The sequence below is a fragment of the Myodes glareolus genome, chromosome 16, assembly GCF_982192425.1.
Source record: "Myodes glareolus chromosome 16, mMyoGla1.1, whole genome shotgun sequence".
Classification (NCBI taxonomy): domain Eukaryota; kingdom Metazoa; phylum Chordata; class Mammalia; order Rodentia; family Cricetidae; genus Myodes; species Myodes glareolus.
The window spans coordinates 41,339,189-41,361,949 of NC_142041.1; the positions used below are offsets into that span (position 1 = coordinate 41,339,189).

At 45.2% G+C, this 22,761-nt stretch overlaps 1 protein-coding gene and 1 long non-coding RNA gene across 5 annotated transcripts in view; one reads left to right on the forward strand and one right to left on the reverse strand.

The window, feature by feature from the left end:
* Nucleotides 1–22,761, reverse strand: part of Bach2 (BACH transcriptional regulator 2) — a 337,533-nt gene that overhangs the window by 179,896 nt on the left and 134,876 nt on the right. The window lies entirely within an intron of this gene.
* LOC146891462 (uncharacterized) lies at nucleotides 11,823–22,734 on the forward strand. Its single transcript, XR_014997348.2, has 3 exons — nucleotides 11,823–12,123; nucleotides 21,965–22,146; nucleotides 22,294–22,734. It is a non-coding gene; the product is annotated as an uncharacterized LOC146891462 (long non-coding RNA).

Here is a 22,761-nt window from a genome sequence, read left to right on the forward strand (position 1 = left end):
CAAGCTTATATCATATACTTCAGTATATCTTTGAATCTATTCTAGAGTGCAACAGGAGATGGCTTTAAGATGTGGGACCGGCTAGGAGGTGGTGGCTCACGCCTTTAACCCCAGTACTTAGGCAGAGGCAGAGGCAGAGGCAGAAGCAGAGGCAGCTGGATATCTGAGTTCGGGGTTGTCCTGGTCTACAGAGTGAGTTCCAGGACAGCCAGAGTTACACAGGGAAACCCTGCCTTGAAAAACCATGAATGAATGAATGAATGAATGAGTGAATAACTAAATAAATAAATATGTAAATAAATTCCTGCATCTATGCTTACTGGTCATTTGGATAGTTTCCAAATGCTTACCTATCACGCCATCAACATTAGACAATCCACATTAATTAACATCACCAGCAATTTCATCATAAAGTTGACTTCATCAATTAGGAAAATTGTCATGGTCACCGTGGCAGTGATATGGTTTCCAAAATTTCAGGTTTTTTATTTTTATTTTATTTTTTTTGGTTTTAATTCTACCATTGCCAGCACATTCTCTAAGCTGTTTACCTTCAAGAATCAAAATCACTTCATTCATTTTGTAAACTCATTCATAGCATCTACCGAGCCAGTACCTAAATCCATACGAGCAGCGCCCGCCTCCTAACGTTGGTTCTCATAAGCCAAGATGCTCCATGCACAGGCAGCCCATCTGCTGCGGACGCAAACAACTGCACGTGCATGTCACCCCGGGCCAGCGATTATCTCCTGGGTGTGGCAGACGAACTTCGTGGGTACTTTCCATGGGGTCTCACATAATATCCAAAAACCAGCTCGAGGGGAGAAATTGAACCAAAATAATACAACTATTGCTGCTTCACAAAAAAGCTTCTGAAATGACAGTGGCACCCGCTGTGCTGCCAGTGTGTGGTGTGACCGTCACAGCCAGGTGACCGTGCCACCGCCTGGCACGTGCTGAGACCCCATCCGCGGCAGTGTGCACACAGCAGCACATGTGGCAGCAGTGTGGAGAAGGCGAACCACATCTGGTTTAGCTAGGAAACAAGTCTGGCTTTGTATTCTCCCTAGAATGGTCTGGGGAGACAAGGAACCCACAGGCCGCACTGTGGGGATAATGGCATTAGCCCAGCATCCATCTGAGGCCACCGCCATTGTCTCCCAGACTCCAGCACAAACCTCCTCAGGGTCTCTCGCTTTTGCTCTGCCTCTGTACAAAGCCCTTCTCATGGGGCAGTGCGAACATCCTTAAAAGGTACTTGCACACGTGTCCTCATGTGGGCACAAGGCCCCAACCTGGTCTCCTCCTCCTGTCTGCTGTACCATGCCTTCTCTTTCCCTCCTACATCTGCTGTTCTCAACCTGCAGGTCGTGACCCTGGGGGGCTCGTTCACAGGAGTTGCCTATTAGATACTCTATATATCATATATTTACATTACAATCTATAACAGTAAGCAAAACTACAGTTATGAAGTAGCAAGGAAAATTATTTTATGGCTGGAGTCACCACTGCATGAGGAGCTGTACAAAAGGGTTGCAGCATTGGGAAGGTTGAGAAGCACAGCCCTACAGTCACTCCTATGGCTGTCCCTTAACGTGTGTCCTATGTGCTTCTGCTCCGTCTGCATTCACTCTATCCCCCCGTCCCCGCCCACATCTCCTTTTTCTCCCCCTTTCTCCCCCCACATCACCCAATCTTCCTTCATTCCTGTTTTGCTATTCCCTTTGCCTTTATCTTGTTTTGTTTGACACAGGGTCTCACTTTGTAGCCCAGGCTGGCCTCACACTCACAACCCTCCTCCCCCAGGGGCTGGGATTATGGGCATGAACTATGTTACCCTGACTTGCATCCTCTTTGGCCTTGATGTGGAAGCTTTCCCCTCAGATCTTAGCATGGTGGCATCCTCCTCATTTGAGCTTAACTCCATGTCTGACACTGCTGACCCCCTTATATGCCTCCCTAGACACTACCCTCCTCTTGATCTTGGGGCTACACTCTGTTACCCCCACAGCATCCAGTGCTCTTTAAAAGCACACTGTGCGCTAATTTGATTTCCGATTTGTAGTCATTTTCCTCCTGAGACAAAATGCTCATCTTCCCGTGAGGAGGCATCTTGTCTCTTATGCTCTGTGGTAACCCTATCATCTTGGACAATTCTTGGGATACAGCAGGTGATTACTATTTGCTGAATGGCATGGATGTTAGGATGCTGAATTCATTTCCAGGACTTCTAGATAGACATGTAAAGACATGGACACTCAAGTCTTTAAAATGACCTGGTGTCTACATACAACTTACACACATGGTCCAGTTTACGTTATGTCTCTTCCAGATGGTATTAGTCATTATGCCTCATATGCTATGAATATTAGGTAAAGAGCTGTTATGTTGTATTATTTAAAGAACAGAATCCCCAAAGCCTATAGGCACTGTTCAGTGCACACGCAATTATCTCTTAATGTTTCCACCCCACAGTTGAATCCTCAGCAATTGCGCATGTAAGGCAAGAGAAATGGCATGCTATAGCTTGTAACATTCTCCACTAGCACACGCTCTGCCTTCCCAAGCAAGGCACAGATGACATCACTCTATGAATGCTTGCCAACTGAACAAGAGTCCATGATCTCATGGCCTGTCCTCAAACTGTCTCCCTGTCACCAGACTCTCCCTTCTCCGGGAAATCTTATATCATGTAGGTAACCTTGCCATTGAGCAATGGATCACATCACTTCCCTGCTTTCCGGTGGTCAAATGTGGCTTCCAAGGCTGTTGGTGATCAGAACACTATTAAATCTACAGCCTGCCCATGATATTCTCTCCTGGTGTTCTAGACACTGGAACATGTTCTTAGACAGTACCGGACATTCTCTCTGAGATCACTCACGGCTTCTTTGTCTCTCTGGTTATCCTCCCTTTAAGCACAAGAGTAGAGCTGGGTTTTGGGCATTCTTATTTTAGCTTCCTAAGCTCTACTTGAATTTTCTATCCACGCAATTCTCTCCATTTTTCTCAAAGGAAGAAAGAATAAATTTTTTATTTATGATAAATAAATTACTGTAATTTTCTTGCCTTCACTTATTTTTCATTCATTAATGTACTCTGCAGTGTTTATTAATTGCTATCAGTGATCTTTTATGACTCATCATGACTTCATCTTTGGGGTAGCCATGTTTAAGTACACCTCAGTCCAAGAGTACTGATATAGGAAATCAGTACTTATCAATAGTAAAGTTGATAAGAGTTCATATTTCTGAAGCAGTTCAAATGTAGGTTCATAGCTATAAAGCATAAGTTGCATCCTATGAACATTTTCCAGAACTGTCAGCAAGAGGTACTGAGGGGTGCTGAAGGGGCACTGAGGGGTGCTGAGGGGTACTGAGGGGTGCTAGGAATATGGAGGGGAGCTGAGAGGTACCCAGGGGGGCTGAGAGGATACCAAAGGGGGATGAGGGATATGGAGGAGTGCTGAGTGGTATTGAGGGGGGCTGAGAGATACAGAGGGGTACCGAGGGTTGGGTCAGTAGCCTCACATGGTTTTTCTTTGTTTTGTGAATAACACAGAGATAAAAGAATCATGACATGCCATGTGCAAATAAGCCCTTTAAGAACAAGGATGAATATTTGGAAAAATCACCATCTGTGATTAAAACAGCTTTTCAGGAGTCCCAGTCACTGCCTCTAAGTGCGTCATTTGACTCATTGGGAGAGTTTATTTCCTTGAAAGATCTAGCCTCATGGATAAGAATTCTGATCAATAATTTCATTTAGTCCATATGTACTTACTGTCCCTCATGGTATACCATAGATCGATGCATAAGAGCCACAGTTAAGCTGTTAATATTCACATGCTACCATTCATTCAGGGACACATAGTGGATAAATGAAAAAGCCTTAGTTACAGGATGACCAAGATGCTCTCAAGAAAAGCTGTCCACACAAAGCCAACATGATGACTCTAAACACCATAGTGGACCAAGCGTTCTGCAGTCTAAACCAGGTTTGTTTCTAAGTTCAGTTCTCTGCAGCCACTGGAGCATCTAAAAAAGGCTGCCTGACAAACTTCAATCAAGTACTATAAGATGGGCGTGCTTAACAAATAGTGCCTTGTACACATTGAAGGAAATAATATATACAAAATCTTTGAGTCTAGTCTCAGACACAAAGCAAATATTTCAAGTAGATTATCTTTTATCTTATATCTGACTCTGCACAAACATGTAAAACGACTTAAAAACAAGCCAACCGCATCTAGCGTGGCTTCAGGAATGGACCCGACTGAGGCAATGACAGAATTAAGAGACACACAGGTAGAAATGCTGGGAGTCAGTGGACAGAGCTCTCTGCCAGAGAAATCTCAGTATCACGGAAGGAAGCTCAGTATGTTTCTTATACAGAGGTAACCCAGAAGTGGGGTTATGATGCAGCAGAACAAGGAGGAGGAGTTATTACATACAGATAAACAGGGAGGAGGGGCTGTTACATAAGGCTGAATCGAGGAGGAAGACTTAGCTAATCTTGGTAGGGGCAGTCTCTGTAGGGGAGCAGTCTTCAGGCCCTAAGCATCCAAGGGGAGAGAGCTATACTGAACATATTTTGCACACACTGTCAGCATTCATACTCAGACAGAGGGAGGCGTTAACATGCCTCTGAATCACGCCCAGGGGGAGGCTTTGTCATTTCTCCACGGGTCTGAGGCTCTGGGGTCCTTGAAATGGCTGGCTCATGTCAGCACACACACATGTCACACACACTCTTCTCACCTTACACTCATCTGTGTGTAAGGTGTGCTGTGCCACTCACAAGCGGGAACCTTTCTCTCCATGCTGTGGGAAATGTGTGTGGTTTTACCTGCCATGCACGTTTGGCTCCGTCAATTGATGGTGATTGCATCGCGACTCTTTGGGCCTCCTGCGGAGCCTGTCCTGACTGCCTTTCCCTAATTATGTTAGTTTCAATCAACAACAGAGACACAGAGATTTAATGAGGCCCAACAATGAGACTGATTCATACATCCTCCAAACCAACTTAAACAGTGAGGTCCAACATCTCATTATTTAAGCTACCACACACATTATCAATGTTTCACTCAACTTTCCATTTAATATAAGATGCCAGTTTACCGAGTCAATTTAAAGACCCTCAAATTTGAATATATTACAATAGAAATGACTGTATAAACAACTAAATGCATATTCCTGTATATATACAATGGCTAGTTATTTAGTGAAGATATTCAGAATTTGGTTATTACCCAATAACTGTAAAACTTGGCGCAAAGACAGAATTAATATTTACTGATGGTTCTTTGGAAATATTTGAAGTGAAATACAGTTCTCAGTTAACCAGAACAAAGAATCTCTTAGAACATCGTGTTTGCTTCCTTTGGAAACTACTGACTGGGGCATATCCAGAAGACTCTGAAGCCCAGGCTGAAAACTCGAACACGTGTGTGTGAGAACAGTTATACTGTGCTCGTCCAAACGGTAAATGTGTCAGAACCAGAGAGGTGCTCATGTCTTTTTGTGCTATTTACTGCAATCTGTCTGTGTCTAGCTAGGAAAGTGAGTTTTTCTCAGGCTTGGGGACACTGAAGAGCCAGACGCTAGAAGATTCTGACATAACAGGAACATAGACTGATCCCAACAACGGCACCTCTTGGTAGCTGTACCGCCTTCCCATTGGTTCATTCGCCTCATTCACCAGGTACTGAGGATATCACATGACAGGGTGGATGCTCATCGCTCTGGTAATCCAACAAGGCCTCACCAACCCTCAGAAGGCAGAGAGGACCAGGGAGATAGCCATGGATTTAAAATGGAAGTCATGATAGGAAGGCACAATGGTCTCCATTCTCACAGAGCAGAGCATCTTTGGGTCTGTTTTGCTATCCCCAGAACAGCGATAGAAATACCTGTCTTCTTTACTCCAGTAAGAACCCAACTCTGTGGGGATCCAGTGCTATGTTTTACAAATGGGGGGGGGAGCTTTTGGGAGGGGTAGGAAGTAAATATGGAACAAGACGGGAGGAGGGAAAAGACAAGTAGCAGGACACAGGGATCTGTTAGGGGAAGTGGGAAAAGGGTGGGCCCTTTAAGGGAGGTAAACACAAAAGATAGAGGGAGGTGGGTAAAATAACAATAAGGATGTCCGAAAAAGTCAAAGGAATCATACCATTAACTATTTACAACAAACAAAACAAAACACCAGATACAAACCCTGTAGTACACACTTATTGGCTCTTCTGAAGATGCTAAAGATGTGTCTATTAGCCTCTTGACCGAAGTGGAGCCTTGCTATGGATCTTACTGTCCTAACGTTGGCTCCTGTGTTTGGCAGAACCCTTTTCCATGTGATGACTATTTATCTCTGAAATAGCATTTTACTTATCAGCTTCTTGGAGTAGGCAGTCTCTTAACTGCCACATCTAAGTCAAGCTTCGCAGCATGAATCAGCCTTCTACATTCCCACCCAGGAACATACTTACTAAACCCTGCTCCAGGATGCTGCAGGCTGCTCTCAGGCAGGTCTTGGGAGCTTACCGGATGCCTATACACCTATAGGCTGCACACTTACAAAAGACAGCTTTACTTGTTATTATAATTATAGAATTCAATGCAGTATTCTTTGGGCCAGGATGATTTGAGTATGAAAGTAATTTTTATGAAAATTTGGTGAAATAAAAAAATATGAGATGTCACTGAAAGAAATCTGCTACTGAATGAGTAATGAGGCAACTGCAAGATTAAGAAATTATTTTAAAAATAGTTTTGAGGTCTATGCAGTTACAAGCATTTTAAGGTCTTCCTTAAAAAACAAAACAAAACTGAATGTAGGTGACTCAGGCTTCCAACAAGCATATACCAACCAGAAGATGAAATTTTGGGCCACAACCATGGCTATCAGGTAACTGTTCACTCACAACTCGAAGTACATTATTTAGGCTATGTAACATGGATTTTTTTCAAGATATCTTTCTACTACCAAGAAAACATGCCCCATCCCCCAAACAGGTCAGATTAGAATGGTTCTGCCTGTACAACCAGCCATGAACACTGGGAATGCCTAAGTGAATGGGAAATATTTTAAAAGTATACACACACACACACACACACACATCTAAGTTTCCCGTATCCTGAATTAAGTAAGGTTTACATATTTTAAGGAAATAAGAGGTCAAATATTTTCACTCACATATTTAGCTTACTTAATATTTAACTCTTTGGCCTTTTAGCACGAGGCTACCTACATATTAGTAAGGTAAGTTTGGCTAGAGTCTGTTTACACAGACCTTCCAAGTAACAAAGGCTAGATCTACTCATTGTAAGGTTGATTCTGGGGCAGCAGCGAACACCTGCCGTGTATGAACAGGGTTTCCTTTTTCTAATCTAGTGCTCCTCTTGTATATTTTGGGAAATGACTCAAGTCTTGGCCAAGCACGCCATGACCCACTGCATTATCTCTGGGGGACTGTGACTCATAGCACTTCCCTGGGGATGCCCAGGGTCGTGCATGACCAGGCACTGGCAAAGCATCTTTGAGAAATCTCGCCTTCAACTGTAAAGACTCTGTGTGGGAAACGTGTAGCTTGCATCGCAGCTTAGTCTCCACGGGACAGTGACGTCAGTAAGATATACACTCATCTGTCCAGTCAACTCTCTTCATGCTGAATAGTTTTACAGCTATACCTCAGAAAGAGAAACAAAATCCCCGAGCCCCAGCTAAGAAAGACACGAGGCACTGACCCTTTACTGTTTTGTTCAGTGCTACTTAACTGCAAAGATGGAGTAGGTGGAACTGTGCCATGTTCTTTCTGCTCTAAGACTATGAGTTTTCACTTCTGGCACACAATGACCTTATCTGGAAACAGGGTAGCTGAAGATGTAATTGTGGATCTCAAGAGTAAACTGTCCTGGCTTCCCAGTGTGGTCTAATTCTAATGGCAAGTGTCCTTAGACGACAAGGTCATGAGAAGATGAAGGCAGCTCTGGCAATTAGGCAGCCATGGGCCAAAGATGCCCAGAGCCTACCCAAAAACTGGAAGAGACAACGAAGGGTCTGCCCCAAAACCTCTAGAGAGCACTCTGCTGACTCCTTAATTCCAGACTTCTGGCCTTCAGCATGCAGTGACTAGATTTCTGCTGCTTCAAGACACCGACCCTATGAGCTGTCACAACACCTTAGGAAGCGAATGGAGCATGGTTGGACCGTCTCTGTGGAGACTGCTCAAAACCCACCACCCGCCCCTTCCTCCAGGGGACAGTGGAGGGAGAGCGAGCAAGGTCAAGATTGAACATGTCTAGTGACATGTCTGTCCCAAAGCTGATGGGTGAAGAATCTGGGGGCTGGATTAGTGTGTGTTAGAATTGCCTAAGGGACTTTTTCTTAGAGCTCACTTCTTCATGTAAGGATGGTCAAATCAGAATTTCTGGGGCCAGAACTGAGAGTTTGTGCAATTCTGATGACCTGCCATCCTTAATAATGACATGCCTAGGCACTCTGCCCTGCAGGGAACGTTAAGGAAGTAGACCTAGCGACAAACAATACAAACGATCCCTGAATGGGCAGTTAGCACAGACCGGACCCCATGGTTCTGGAGTGGGGGAGGCAGGGAGACAGAGAGAGGAAGAACAAAGAGGGGAAGAGAGAGAATGAAAACGAGATGAAGTCGGGTGGGAACAGAGGTAGGGTGGATCTGGGCAGCACTGGGGTAGGGAATTAATGCAGTTAGAGTACATTGTTTGAAACTCTGAAAGAATAAACACAATTTTAAAAACAAAATTACACCTGACATTAACTTCTAAAAATGTGTTTAAATTTTTTTCTTAGCTTTTTTCTTTGTTATAAACAAAGCAGTGGGCTTCATTATAGTACTTTCATAACACTGTATTGTCCTTCCTCCTCAGATAAGGAATTTTGGCAGGATGCTTAGGTATTAAGTGTCTTTAGGCCTGTATTTTCAGCATGGAGGATGAAGAAGAGGAAGAGGGGGGGCATTATCACTGCCAAACTGGGCAACATAGTTGAGGCATCTGCTACCACCCACTGCCCACAGTGAGGGGTGGGACAGGGGAGAAAAGCCAATAATATTAAATAATGGAGAGAGGCAAAGATGAAAGTAACAATTATCCAGATTGACCATCTTGTGTGTGGGGAACTCTCTACATGTATTTCTAAACATCTGTCCACACACAAACACAGTGCAATCCTGGGAGTCGAGCACGGTTTGCGGAACAGCAGCCTGAGCAACAGAAGCTTCTCAACAACAGATCCTGAGCATCAGGTTCGCCCGTCCTGTTGAGCAGAGTCTGCACTATGTCTGAGCGCTCGAGGAGCAGCTGCCTGCCTCATCTGCAAGCACGACATCCTTCCTCTGTAACCTGCCTTTAGCCATCTGTCCCTGGCAGGGAGTACGAGCCCATCTCTTCTCCGTCACAGAGACCCGCTATGCCTTCTCTGTCATAATCAATGCATTCTCTTGATGATCACTTCTATTTCCCCACAGTTTTCATTACTGCGAGCAACGGTGACTGAGAGTCTTGGAGCGTCAGCATTCTGCTGCCCCGTTATTATTTGGGGGTTATGTGGTATCAGAACATCACCATGAATCCCACCTGGCTTCAGAGCAGCATGGGTGTCCTCACATCTCCACAGTCGCTGGAGCTTACCCGGTAATTCTAATATGAGATTACGTGATACTTGAAAAAGGGACAGCTAATCGATTCTTTTCACCTCAAATTTCCCGAAAGGACCACAAAGCTGACTATCCTCATTGCGCAGCTACTGGCCATCTGCATCGCTCTGTGAGCTGTGACGCTCTCTGGCTGCTTAATGTATCAGTTACAGTAGAAGCTGTGGAGACGCGGAATTTAGAAATCCAGTTTAATCACAATGAAAAGCTACAGAGATGAAAAAAAAAGAAAGAAGGGAGAATTAAATGTTCAAAAAAAAAGAGAGAGAGAGAGGATAATCAAAAGATTAGTTTGTGTGTTTATTTATAGACACTGGGTAGAGCAATCCAGTGATTAGGCAAATTAATGCAGCTGTGTAGGATCACAGGGCTGGGATCAGCCCCCACAGCCTTTTCAAACGATGCCACCTGTCATTTAAGCATTTTTGCCTTTGTCTTTTATGTTACATACATTCTGCGATGATTCTTATTTGGAAACATCCTCAGTTAACTCTTTGAAGGCCCTAGCACGCTTCCCGCTCTTTCGCTCTCCCGCAGCCAGGAATGGAGCGAGCTAAGTGCAGTCCAGACTCGGAGGAGGAATGGGACACCTGCCTCTGGGCAGGACCACACCTCTCCAGATGTCCATCCTGCAGGAAAGAGGACAGGTCTATCTTTCCGCTGAGTATTCAACGAACCTTGCCGACATCACTTGACAAAAGAGCCGGATGTTGTGTGCTGGCTTGGTACCGGGAGCATGAGCAGCCCATGCCTTCCACAGGACACACCCAGCCCGTAAAGTCCTCAGAGGGGTTGGCCCTGCTCTGTCACTGTCACCTGTTACGGGGTCACATCTGGCACAGACATAATGTGGACACACATTAGGTGTCTTTGTATCTTGCTCCCTGGGGTGACTCTTCAATCAATTAAGGACAAAAGCAAGGTGGTCAACACATTCTAGAGCCAACTCCCAAACAGCAAGAAGTGGCTACACACCCAGAGGCACAGTGTCTGGGGTCTTTCCTGAGGGCTCGTTGGAATATATTTCGCCTAAAACTATGCTGAAAAGGTAAAGACCCAATTCGTGTACCCCAGCTAGCCCCTCAGGGTCCTGTTTCTGGAGTATTTTGTGTGCATGACAAAACCACTCTACCAAGTGAAGACGCGACAAGGAGACAAGGGGAGAGGCAGTAGCTAGGCTCTGTGATCTGTGAGATACAGGCAGCTTGAACGTGTCTCATACAATACATGTTAGCCCCCCCCCCCCCCCCGTGTACAACCTGAAGAAAGGAATCTTGGACAAAAACACGAAGTTGACCGTATCCGGATGTGTAAGCACCAGAAATGTTTACCTTGGGAGCTGTGCAGGCTAATACACCAGCCTTAGCTTCTAGAATGAAGATGTTATATAGGAAACATTTTTACGGAATTGAAAGGAATGGGCAACTCAGCACTGATTTCAAAATGTGGGTCAGTCACGGATGCTCAACACCGCTACGTCATAAAACGCTCTAGGTGCTGCCGTTAATTACAAAGCATGCTGGAAAGGAGGCTGCTGAGTTGGTTTGATTGCTCACCTCAACCTCTTGGTGGTAGATGGAGAGGTGAGAAAGAATGGCAAATCTTAAACAAAAAGAAACATATGACTACATACGACTCCACACATAGAGCCACATAGGAATATACAAGTAGAGTCACATGTGAATATAGACGTAGAGCTGCATCAAGGGTTAACCCAGAGAAGCAGCTGTTTAACTGGGTGGATGAAAGTCAGCTGTGGATTCAACGCCACAGCAATAAAATGTAGAAAACCCCCTTTTCAAGTTAGTGCTGGACACACATTAGGTGTCTCTGCATCTTGTTCCCTGTGGCGACTCTTTAATCAATTAAGGACAAAAAGCAAGGTGGTCAACACATTCTAGAGCCAACTCCCAAACAGCAAGAAGTGGCTACACGCCCAGAGGCACAGACAGACTTGATTCCGCACATTCTGAATCCTCCAGTGTCTCTGCAAGTCAAACAGCGCCCGTGGTCGAGTGGAGAGCGGAAATGGCCGAAAGATAAGACGTGGGAGTGGCGGTGACTTTCTGTTCCTTGTGTTTCAGCCAGCTTCCCGTGTGTGTGTGTGTGTGTGTGTGTGTGTGTGTGTCGTGTGTGGCGGGGAGGGCCACACTGCCTCGCTCCCCCTCACGGGGGGACAGCAAGCTGTTGACAACTCCTCCTGTACAGAGTTGTTCATGCTGCAAAAGTGTTTACTGCTCACAGGCGACTCTCAGAACGAATTCACAGCGGCAACACCAGAGGAAAGCTTTGACAGACCGGCTTATGTGTTGACACAGTTATAAGTTGTTGGATTTAAAAAAAGCAACACACTTTCCCTCTTTTCCAGCCCGTCTACACCCGTGTGGCTCCAAAGAAGAGAGCACGAATGATGTCTGACTTGCAAATATCATCCTGTAAGTGGCTCTTTCTGGCTCTGGGGTTCTTGGCTTCAGGCATCAGAAGGGTGGGGACCTCGGCTTCAGGCATCAGAAGGGTGGGGACCTCACTTTTGAGGTGAAGGAGGCTGAAGTTCTCGCCTGCCTCATGTTGAGGTGGTGGCCGGCATTTTCCCGTTGAGGGCACTTCTCCCCTGGGCAAGCCTCGGGTGGCACGGGAGAAGAGGGGTGATGCTGGTGGTAAAAGCTAGTACCCCCAAAACAGTTTTCCTCAGACACGTATAATCCATTTTCCGAGTCCATTCAGAAGCAACAATCTATTTCTGACAGTGGCTTCTGGGAGTGTGGGGAGATAGAACTTGCTTGCCCAGAAAAGATGAAAGAAAGAGAGAGAGAGAGAGAGAGAGAGAGAGAGAGAGAGAGAGAGAAAGAAAAGAAATCAGAAAGAATGCAGTGTGATTTGACAATTCAAGTCACTAGAGATAATCGGAGTAAAGAAGGCAGGTGGACAGCAACTACTTGGCCTTTTCTGAAACTTGCTTTATAGTCAGGCCTGTTGGCTCAGCTGTTGCTGTGCACTGGAGGTGCTGGGCTTCAACAGCTTCCACTGAGCAGCGTCCTCTCCTGGAAGGCACCAAAGGCCCCAGAAACTCACCCTTTCATTAAACACAGCCAGAGTGCTTGCTGGTCCGAAACTGCCACTCCCTGTGTATCAGTCAGCGCAAGAGTTTATTGGAGCTGTTCATGATTGACAGGAAAGTGGATTTAGAGCTCACCCCCAGGGACATGGGCCAGGCATTTTCCTGGCCTCCCCTGTTTCCCAGACCCCGCCCCCCCCTTAGCCATGGTCCACAGGTATCCAAGGAGCTCTTCTGCCTGTGCCCCCAGGCCTGCCTACATCTCAGCGAGTGCTTCTGCACGGGCAGAGGAGCTCTTGCAGAGTGGGATGTGGTTTTTAACCTGTACCTTTTCATGAGGAAGCTGAGTTCTCTTTTCTTATTTATGAGCCCTCCTTTCAAATTTATGGCCACTCTTGAAGGTTGAATTAAAGTTCAAAACATTATGTAACTTTAAAAAATACGCAGTGTGACTGTGGAAAACAGAACGTGTGGGGCACTGGCTCCACTATAAAGACAAGGAACACACACGATGCGGTCAGTGGGCCAGCCGCCACAGGGAGAGAATGTCAAGTGCACCTACACAGAGTCAGCTGTCTTCCTTGCAACCAAAAGCCTCAAGCTCATCATGGCTATGCCAGACAAGCAAAGTGATCGCTCTCCAAAACAACATGGAAAGACGGTTTTCTCCTTCCTGCCATTCTCCTTCCAACCAACGTGGTCATGCTAAGAGGCCATTCCTCTTGTCAATGCTGTATGCAACCACATCCAGGCTGGCTTTGTTTAGATGATGGTGCTAGCTAATGCTTAGTAAAGAGACATACCTGGCAGTGGGACTCGGGCAGCAGGAAGAACACATGCACAGATGTGGCAGGTGGTAAGAGAAGCCACCTAAATCCTAGACGTGTCACCTGGTCAATGAAGGTAAACTATGCTCTTCTTCTGGGTAGCCTTGGTCCGTAAGGCCAGCAATAGATAGACAGTATGTGTAATGTTATATAGGTCAACCTGATTAGCTTTTGCCCATTTTTTTTTTCCCCTGAGGTAGCAAGCTACCGAGCTGTCCAGGGCCCCTAAACAGCGTCTTCCAATCTGACAGAACATTAGACTAAATGTGGTAATATATCAGCCACACTCACCCCTCCTGGTAGCAATCACTTCTTCAGGTACCCAGATGTGGTACCCTCAGGGTCTTCTTGCCCTCGCTCTCTGGGTCTTCTGTGTCCTGGACCCACCAATCTTCACACGCGGTTATCATTTAAGTCCCACAGATCACTTCTCTGAACACACGCCAAAGTCCGTCTCCAACTCTATTGGCATAGCTACCATCTATGTACAGATTTATCCTCCATGCTACCTATGATTCCATCATGGGTTGAGGCTTGTTGTGTGTCTCTGGTTTTCCTCATTGATTTTTCAGGGGCACAACCAGTAAGCCACTACGATGACTTTATAGAGCTAACAACACCGTGTACTCAAAACCCTTCACTAAGCGTACAACCTGATGCCCTTCCCACTCTGTCCAGCAGCCTTCCTCACAAGTCAAGCCATATTTCCTGCAGAAAGACAATTCTGTGCATTCTCGGACAACACGCAGCCCTGCCTGCACTGCTCACTCAGCACCGCTGCTCCGTGGAACCTCGCTCACCGAGTTCATTGCCGTGATGGCCATCCAAAGCCAAATTTGTTAAACATCTTGTCTCTTCACTAACGGTACCATGGCTACCTAAAGACTGTGCCTTCCTCCTGTATCACAGCTGCTATAGCAACCACAATGAATAAGGATTTCTTTTTAATCTGTTCTGTGGAGAAATCAGGACAGGAACCTAAAGGAAATCCAAGAGGAACCTAAGCAAAGAGGTAAATGGTCCCTCTATAGAGACATCCTGGAATTGAGTAAAACCAGAATTGAGACATCTGCCACCAGGAAGTTTCTGACATTGCCAAAACCCCTCCCAATGTTCAGTCACAAACTCTGGGTAAACTCTACATTTTGGATGTAATTCATTCATCACATGAAAGGGGGGAGAAAAAGGCAAGAAAATAATTCCTCTACAAAAATGAATCCCCATATGCTTTCTCTTTTAAATCTGTGTTAATTAGAAATAGTTCTATAATATAAAAGACACTTTATGGTGATGCATGGGGGTGTTCTATTTGGGGTGAATTTCTTTTTTTTCCATGTTGGATATATTTATTTCTTTGTGAAATGACCAATGCATTATTCTCCTTCCTGTGTCTGGTAAAAACCAGGAAAGGGAAGAATGCATCTATCTCAAGGGACCCAAACAGAGTTGGGAAGGGACTCCTGGGGGTACGGAATACGAAGCAGCCCCCATCTCCTCTGGAGGATGCAGTCCTGGGATTCGTGGGCAGTACTTGTTATCTCTCATTCATCTCCATGACCCCAGAGGTTACTGGTCTCCTCCAGGACCAGGGAGGGCTCTGCCGAGGCATGTGAGGTTCTCCAGGACCAGGGTGGAAGTTGTGGGGGTAGTAGACTGTTATGTCAGCAGCGTTTCTCAGAGACAGGAAACTCTTCTGGAAAAAGAGTCCATAGTTTAAGAACCATGTCTCCCTCTCCCAGGCACATGGACGACTCTATAACCATTTGGGGTGAATTTCTTGATATTTTTTTATTTATTGGGTTTTGAGACAGGGTTTTACTATGTAGTGTTGACTTGCCTGAAAATCACTATGTAGACCAGACTGGCTTGAAACTTGCAATGATCTGCCTGTCTTTGTCTCCTAAATACATGTGCTACGATCCCTATTTGGGGCCATAGTCTGGGCTTCAAAGACATAAACAGAACCCTATAAAATGACAGATAGGCATCTTTTGGATTCATTGAGACTTGGGAAACTGGCAGTGCTGGGCTCACGGGATATCCAGTTCAGGTCATCAGGGAACTCAGGTTATTCAGTTGGGGTGTCTATTAACCCTGCAGCAGGGATAAACATTGCCTGGGGGAATGAATAGCTCGGGTGGAAACCATCTCCCCAACAGTGGCCTCCAGTCTGGAGCTTCTAGCCAAAGCCCAGACTTCTTGATGGAAAAGGAAGGGTTGTTTGTGTTTAAGTTGAAAGCTCAGACACACGGCTATGTCAGAGCTAGTGCAAAGAACTTGAATGTGCTTTGATCCGGACAGACAGTGGGGGGCCTGAGGGCGGCCCCTCCTCACTGATTCAGCACAGTCAGTTCCCCGTGTCTGTGGGGTCCTGGGTATTTGAACAACCTGTTGCTGAGACACAGGGTAGCTGGAGACATGGAGAAGTGGTGTGAAGTATGGGATGAGTGAATCCAGAACTCAACCTAGATCTGAGATTTCCACAACAGCACCGTGACTCCTCCCCCGTGGCAGGATTGCTACTACAGCTGCACCACTCTGTGACTGCATGTTACAGCCATCTTTTTCAGTCACAGAGAATGAAATTAAGGAATAGAGGCTACCAAGACAGTCTCGGCTTCCTCCTTCCAAGTTCTGCCTCGGCTCCATCTGACAAACACTTCTTTACTGCTGCTATCACAGTCCTCCCCGACAGAGCCAGCTAAAACATCCTCCCTGCAGGCTTCACAAGCACGGGGAAGCTGTTCTCTCCAGTACCTCTGCTTCCCTATACATCCAGCCATCTATCTTCTGGTACCTCCATTTGCCTATCCATCCATCCATCCATCCATCCATCCATCCATCCATCCATCCATCCATCCATCCATCTTCTGGTACCTCCATTTGCCTATCCATCCAATCATCTTCTGGTACCTCCATTTGCCTATCCATTTGTCCATCTTCTGGTACCTCTATTTGCCCATTCATCCATTCATCTTCTGGTACCTCTATTTGCCTATCCATTTGTCCATCTTCTGGTACCTCTATTTGCCCATCCATCCATCCATCTTCTGGTACCTCTATTTATCCATCCATCCATCCATCCATCCATCCATCCATCCATCTTCTGGTACTTCTATTTGTCCATTCATCCATCCATCCATCCATCCATCCATCCATCCATCCATCCATCCATCCATCCATCCACCTACCTTCTGGTACCTCTATTTGCCTATCCATCCATCCATCTTGAGAGTATGTGCTGCGAGTCTAGGAGATGATGACACTTTGACATCAGGGACATCAGGCCATTCCCCACCCTCCAAGATTTACTACATACTTGATGTTAATCAGACTTTTGTTCTCAAACAACCTTTCAAGCAGACCACTATAGGTTATGATCAGAATTACATGGAGTCACACATCAACCTACGGTCTCCATATCAGCCCTCTTTCCATGCATTCCCTCACCGCATCAAGAAGTTTCTGGCTACAATGATGCATTCAGTCTTTGCCTCATCGCTGGTGAGTTGTGATAATGAGGATCTCCATGGCTCCCTCCTGTCCCCTGGTCCCCAGGTCTGTGGTCCTCCTCTGCTGCTGCTTCTCAGTGCTGTTTCTGCCAGCACACAATTCCTCCATGGTTCAGCTATTCTTTGCTTTGTATTGTCCTGCTCCTGTTCTTTCTCTCATCACTTTGTCCAAGCTTCCTGAATATCTCCAGGGTCAGAAACACCAAAGTTTCCTTCCTGAGAGCAGCCAGCTTTGCTGGTGTCATCCTGGGCTGGAGCTCTGTCCTGATGTTTGCTGATGTCAGCACTAATGCTGTGTGCTTCTCGGGCTACCTCCAGGACATTTCTTTTTATAAACTTTTGGGATCCATTAGTAGTGTGCGAAGGGCCTGGCTTTGGAGTGAGATTTCAAGTTCTGGGCCAACTACAGTAGTAGCTATGGTGCCCAAAACAGGGGATTGGATTCTTTTCAGCACTGGCTGCCACATCTACCAAATGGGAATACCAATTATAACCTCCTATGTTTATTTTGATAAAGGTATTTCAGCATCTCCTTCCATATTGATATTTTTAGCATACAGCATCCGTTGCATGACAAGGCACTCTAGAAATGTCTCTCCCCAACTTGTTTTTTTTCCATTCCCATTACATACATTACATACGTGCTAAAGATCAAAGAACAAGCAGGGAAGGAGACATTAAATACACCTGCCATCTAATCTTACCAGGGCTGCTCTGCTGTAACAACCTGTAGTTTGAAATGGAAACAGGGGTGGGGGTGAGCAGTGGTATGAGGGGAACAGCAAAGAGAGGAGTGGGTCACAAGAGTCAGGCCCTAAAAGAATGACCAATAAGCATCGGGCATTGAATGGAGTTAATAAATATACTAATGTCTAGACCAGATCTGCACTTAGAGAGGGAGTTTACGGGGAACTGAGCCCGTTCTGCAAGTGAACTGCTTCTGTATGCTGAGTCATCACATATCAGCAGTGCACACACAAGTACAAGATGCCTCCCATTGGAAGACAACATGTGGCAGGGACAGAACAAGGGACAGGCTTGCCCTGATCCCATTTTCTATCTCGTCGGAATATTCTGGCTAATGCTTGGTTCAGCAGCTCCTCTGCCTAAGGCTGGTGGAACAAATGACCCATGGGCAGTTTACTGTAGTTGTCTGAGCCCTGCACCATCAGGTAAGCCAGCTCTTTACAAACACCCCGGCCGGACTCAGGGATGTTTCTAGTGGGGTGGGGAAGAACATGTGTGCTCGAGTGAGATGTGATGGTTTTCATCTGTTCAAAGATGCCATTACTTGATTAGCTTGGACTTCAAAGGGACAAAGTCTATGAAAATCGAAAATCAGAGCATTTCTCAGCTCGCTCTCAGGAAAACAATGAGAGCTGAACCAAGCTGAAGACTTTCTCTTCCGAGTTTTTTTGAACTATTTGCCATACTTTTGAAAATTTCTTCTCTATACTTCTATCTCTGTGCAAATAGATTCTTCTTCAAGACGGTGGTTAAATAACTCTATGCATTCATTTCTCTATGATTTGTTGGACATTTTTATGTGACTTCGAACTGAGAACAGTTTAAAGTAAATTACCCCTGAGAAGCCTGTGGGATGCTCCTATTCTCTGGTACTTTTTCCAACCAGGATGATTTATTCCCAGACAGTTTAAAGGGACGAGAGACTGGATGTCCAGACTTCCAATCAGCTTCGGCTGCTCTACAGCAAAGCCAGGCAATGTGGGAGCAGCTGCAAAGGGTAGGTCTAGGCTTAGATCTCTTGGTGGTGGGGGCTGACAAGAAGACATGGTTTTAGCTCTTTGGGATCCAAAGTTGATAACTGTAAAATGTAAGGTTGGTACCACCTCTCTGGGTCCCTCAGCCTCAATGCTCTCCACTGCTAAGACTTCTCTATTCACATTCAACATGGATAGACACTGATGTCCAAATGTGCTTTCTCATACCTAAAAGTCCAGTCTAGATTTAATCAAAGAGACAAATGGGAGAAATAGCAACGGAACAGCGAGAGTCAGCCTAAATCACCAGAGATGCACAGACAGCTTGTTCAGTAGGAAGAAAAATGAGCCAGGCAAATCTCCTTGAAAATTCCTGGACATTCTCTGCCATAGCTTGGAGACATGCTGACCTTCATTACCAGGACGCCTGCATTCAAACGTTTTAAAGAGCCAGAGCAGATCAAACTGAGGAGGCTCCCTCTGGCCCACGCTCCCCCACCCATCTACTTCTGTCCAGAAAAAATGGCTCTCCTTGATAAAGCAAGAACGGAGGACCACACGCCTGTGCAGGGCACAGAGCAGACCATGTGTGTAACTGACCCCAGTGTCTAGATCAGCTCAGGGTCTAGTAACAAGAAAATGGAACAGAGAGAAGGGAGATTTATCTGCAGACCTCAAGGAGGCTAGCCTAGAGAAGAGCATTCGGGAAAGAACTCCCTTCTTTCTTCTTCATCCTCCCCGCTTTTGCATTTGTGTCAGCAAGGTGAGTGAAGAGGATAGGCCCACTCTCTCTCCTGCTTCCTTTCAAGGTGACGTCACTGAGATGAGGTGTGGAGCTCACGGGGTACCAGATCAAAAGCGCCTGTTCAAGTGTATCCCTCCGCATGTCCGGTGAGAAGGAGGAGAAAATTACAGTCACACTGGTTTTGGTAAGGAAAGAGCAAGGTCCCTATTGCCTTCTTCCACCACGGTGACAGGCTCCTCAAGGCAGTTCAGGCCTGCATGTGGGCCTGCTGATTAGGACCGAGGCTTCCTCATTCCTCAGGACCTGCTGTCCAACATACTGACTCACAGGATGGAGATTATTTATTCTTCTCTTTCAAATTAAGAATTATTGGTTTGAGTGATGCTATGTATATCAGTCACACTTCAGGTCAGGCACCATGCTTAGGAATATTTATCTAATATAAATTAGATTCCACAGTATTTTTTGGTTTGTTCATTTGTTTGGTTTTGGTTGTGTGTGTGAGAGTGCTTTTTCTTCTTTTTTGTATTTTTTTTTAATAAAGAGAATGATCATGTAGTTAGATGTGGAGAGAGGTGAGACAGAATGTGGAGGGAGTTAAGGAAAGAGAAAGAATATGACCATAATACATTGTATGAAAATCTCAATAAATAAATAAATATTTTATTTTTAAGTTATTGTTTGAACTTATAAAGACTGTACATGCTTACTGAGTATCAAATGATTCCTTCAATACATGTATACACTACATCATGCTTAAATCACAATAAACATACCTATGTCCATAAGTATGTTTATCACTTTGTTGTGGTGAAAAAAAATCACCTAATTATTCTAGGTTTTGAAAGACATACCCTGCATTATCAGCACTAGAGCCTCCTCCTTTGGGATCCAGGACATACTGAAGACCAACTGAGACATCCAGTGAATAACTATTGGATTATTCATCTTTCTGTTGGCAGACAGCCATTCTTGGACTAGCTAGATCACAGCCTGTAAGCCATTCTCATAATTCATGCATGTGTATATATATGGATATATACACATATATGTATACACACATACATGTGTATATATATATTAATATTCTATCACTTCTGGTCCTCTAGAACACTGACTAATATAAATAGCGAAGGGGGTGTGACCCCTCCCTTTTAAGACTTTCTAGAACTGCCCCCGGTAGTTCTATGTACATTTACCTAATTATGGATCGGACAGATAGCCAGCAAATGTCTTACAGTTAACAACAAATCAATGTGGCCTTTTGGCTACCAGCTCAAGCATGAAGAAAATTCTGTGTGGAGACGGTAACTTGGAGGCAACCAACAGACGCTTGTCCAATGAAGTATTTGCAGGTTTCTGCATTTGTGAGGCTATAAAATGTGAAGAAAAGAAACCAATTTAAAGGAAAGAGCGGTTACAGGCAACAACAGCCATGGGTTTCTACTGTCAAGGAAAAGCAAGGATACTCGATCTCACAAGACTCAGGGATGAGTCCTCAAGACTCAGTGTCACTCACAGGAGACGACAGTCCAATGTGTCACACACTGCTGCAGGAACACCCTCACAGAGACCAGGAACATCAGTAGGCATGGCCAAGGGAATAGGTATTACGTCTTCTAATCTGAATTTCATACTAATCCTAATGGAAGGCATGAGGAATGAGGAGGGAGGAACAGGGAGAGAGCAAACATCCCAGACGATAATAAAATGCTCATGCTGAAGAGTCCCTCAGAATTAATTAAGACATGGTCACAAGAGAATGATAATTGAATAATTTCCCAATATGTAGTGAAAGTATTCCTGGTTGGTATGACCTGGCAATTTATAGTAAAGACCTTAAAATTCTGCACACTCCTGATTCATCAGGTCTATCTGCAGACAGCCAACATGGCAAAAATGTTCTATCTGCCATTTTACCAATGAGAAGACAAAAGACAAAACAAACAACAAGACATAAAAACCTTTGCTGACTTGAGTTTGTGAGCTCTTGGTAAATACAATGAAATTATGATTCCTAACTCATCAATTTAGCTATATATACATATTAAAATTACACTTTACCCAAAATAATAGATTGATTTCTAAGTGCTTTTGGAATGGGGGGGAAACGTGCGTGTTTTATGTTCATCCTCAATTTCATCACCATGGCAACATTCTCAATCACTTAACACTTCTCCTCATCTGAGACTTGGCATCTGATGCTGTCACTGGACATCTGATCTCATATGAGAAGCGTCCATGTGCACCACACATGACAATCTGCTGTTACCCTTTGATGTGCATGGATGTCACTATGCAATCACTCACCGTACTGTTCTGAGGAGGGTGCTTTAAAAAAATCGCTTGTCACGACTGCATCCAAGGTTCAGCCAGTACGTTTCTGCTGAGTTACGCTTTACAACAATTTTTTCAGGTAGACTCTACTGGCACCCACACTCTCACGGACAGCGCTGGCTTCAGGATAAGAAGTCCTTGCCCAGATGGTTTGGCTTTTGGAAAGAAATGGAGCAGGAGAGAGCACACACGGTTGGAGAACCTCTAGTAGACCTAATCATAAGACGGCAGCCACCCTCATGGATGATCATGTTGAGTCAGGTAGGCCTCCCCTTCTTGTCTTATGTTCGGATCCATTTCCTGTATACGCGAAGGGAAAAAGGCTAGAAAGTCTATGAGGTGGATGGTGGTGACTGATGGGGAAGGGATTTACCTTTTCTTCTGCTTCTTTCTCTTTATTTTCTATAGTTTCAGCAAGCCAGAGTGGCTGCAATAATAAGGGAAGAACACTAAGACTGACTCTTTCATCTGCTCTGAGGACCTGCTTCTGGGACCTCTTCCTCCTACTGGGCTGCCTGGTCCAGCCTCGACGTGAGCTTTGTGCCTGGCCTTATGGCATCTTGTTATGCTGAGTTCAGTTGCTCTCCCTGGGAGGCCTGCTCATTTCTGAATGGAAATGGAGGAGGAGTGGATCTGAGGGAAAGCAGAGGTGGGGGTGGACTGGGAGGAGTGGAAACTGCAGTCAGGATGTAATGTATGAGAGAAGAAGAGAGAGAGGGGGGAGGGGGAACGAGAGGGAGAGAAACAAATGACTGAGATGCCATGTCACTAACACAGGAAATATACGCAGAGGCCCACAGGGTGCGGTTTAAGATATTCTGACTTAAAAAGTTACCTATTGCTTTGAAACTTGCCATCCCTTTGTCTGACAGCTAG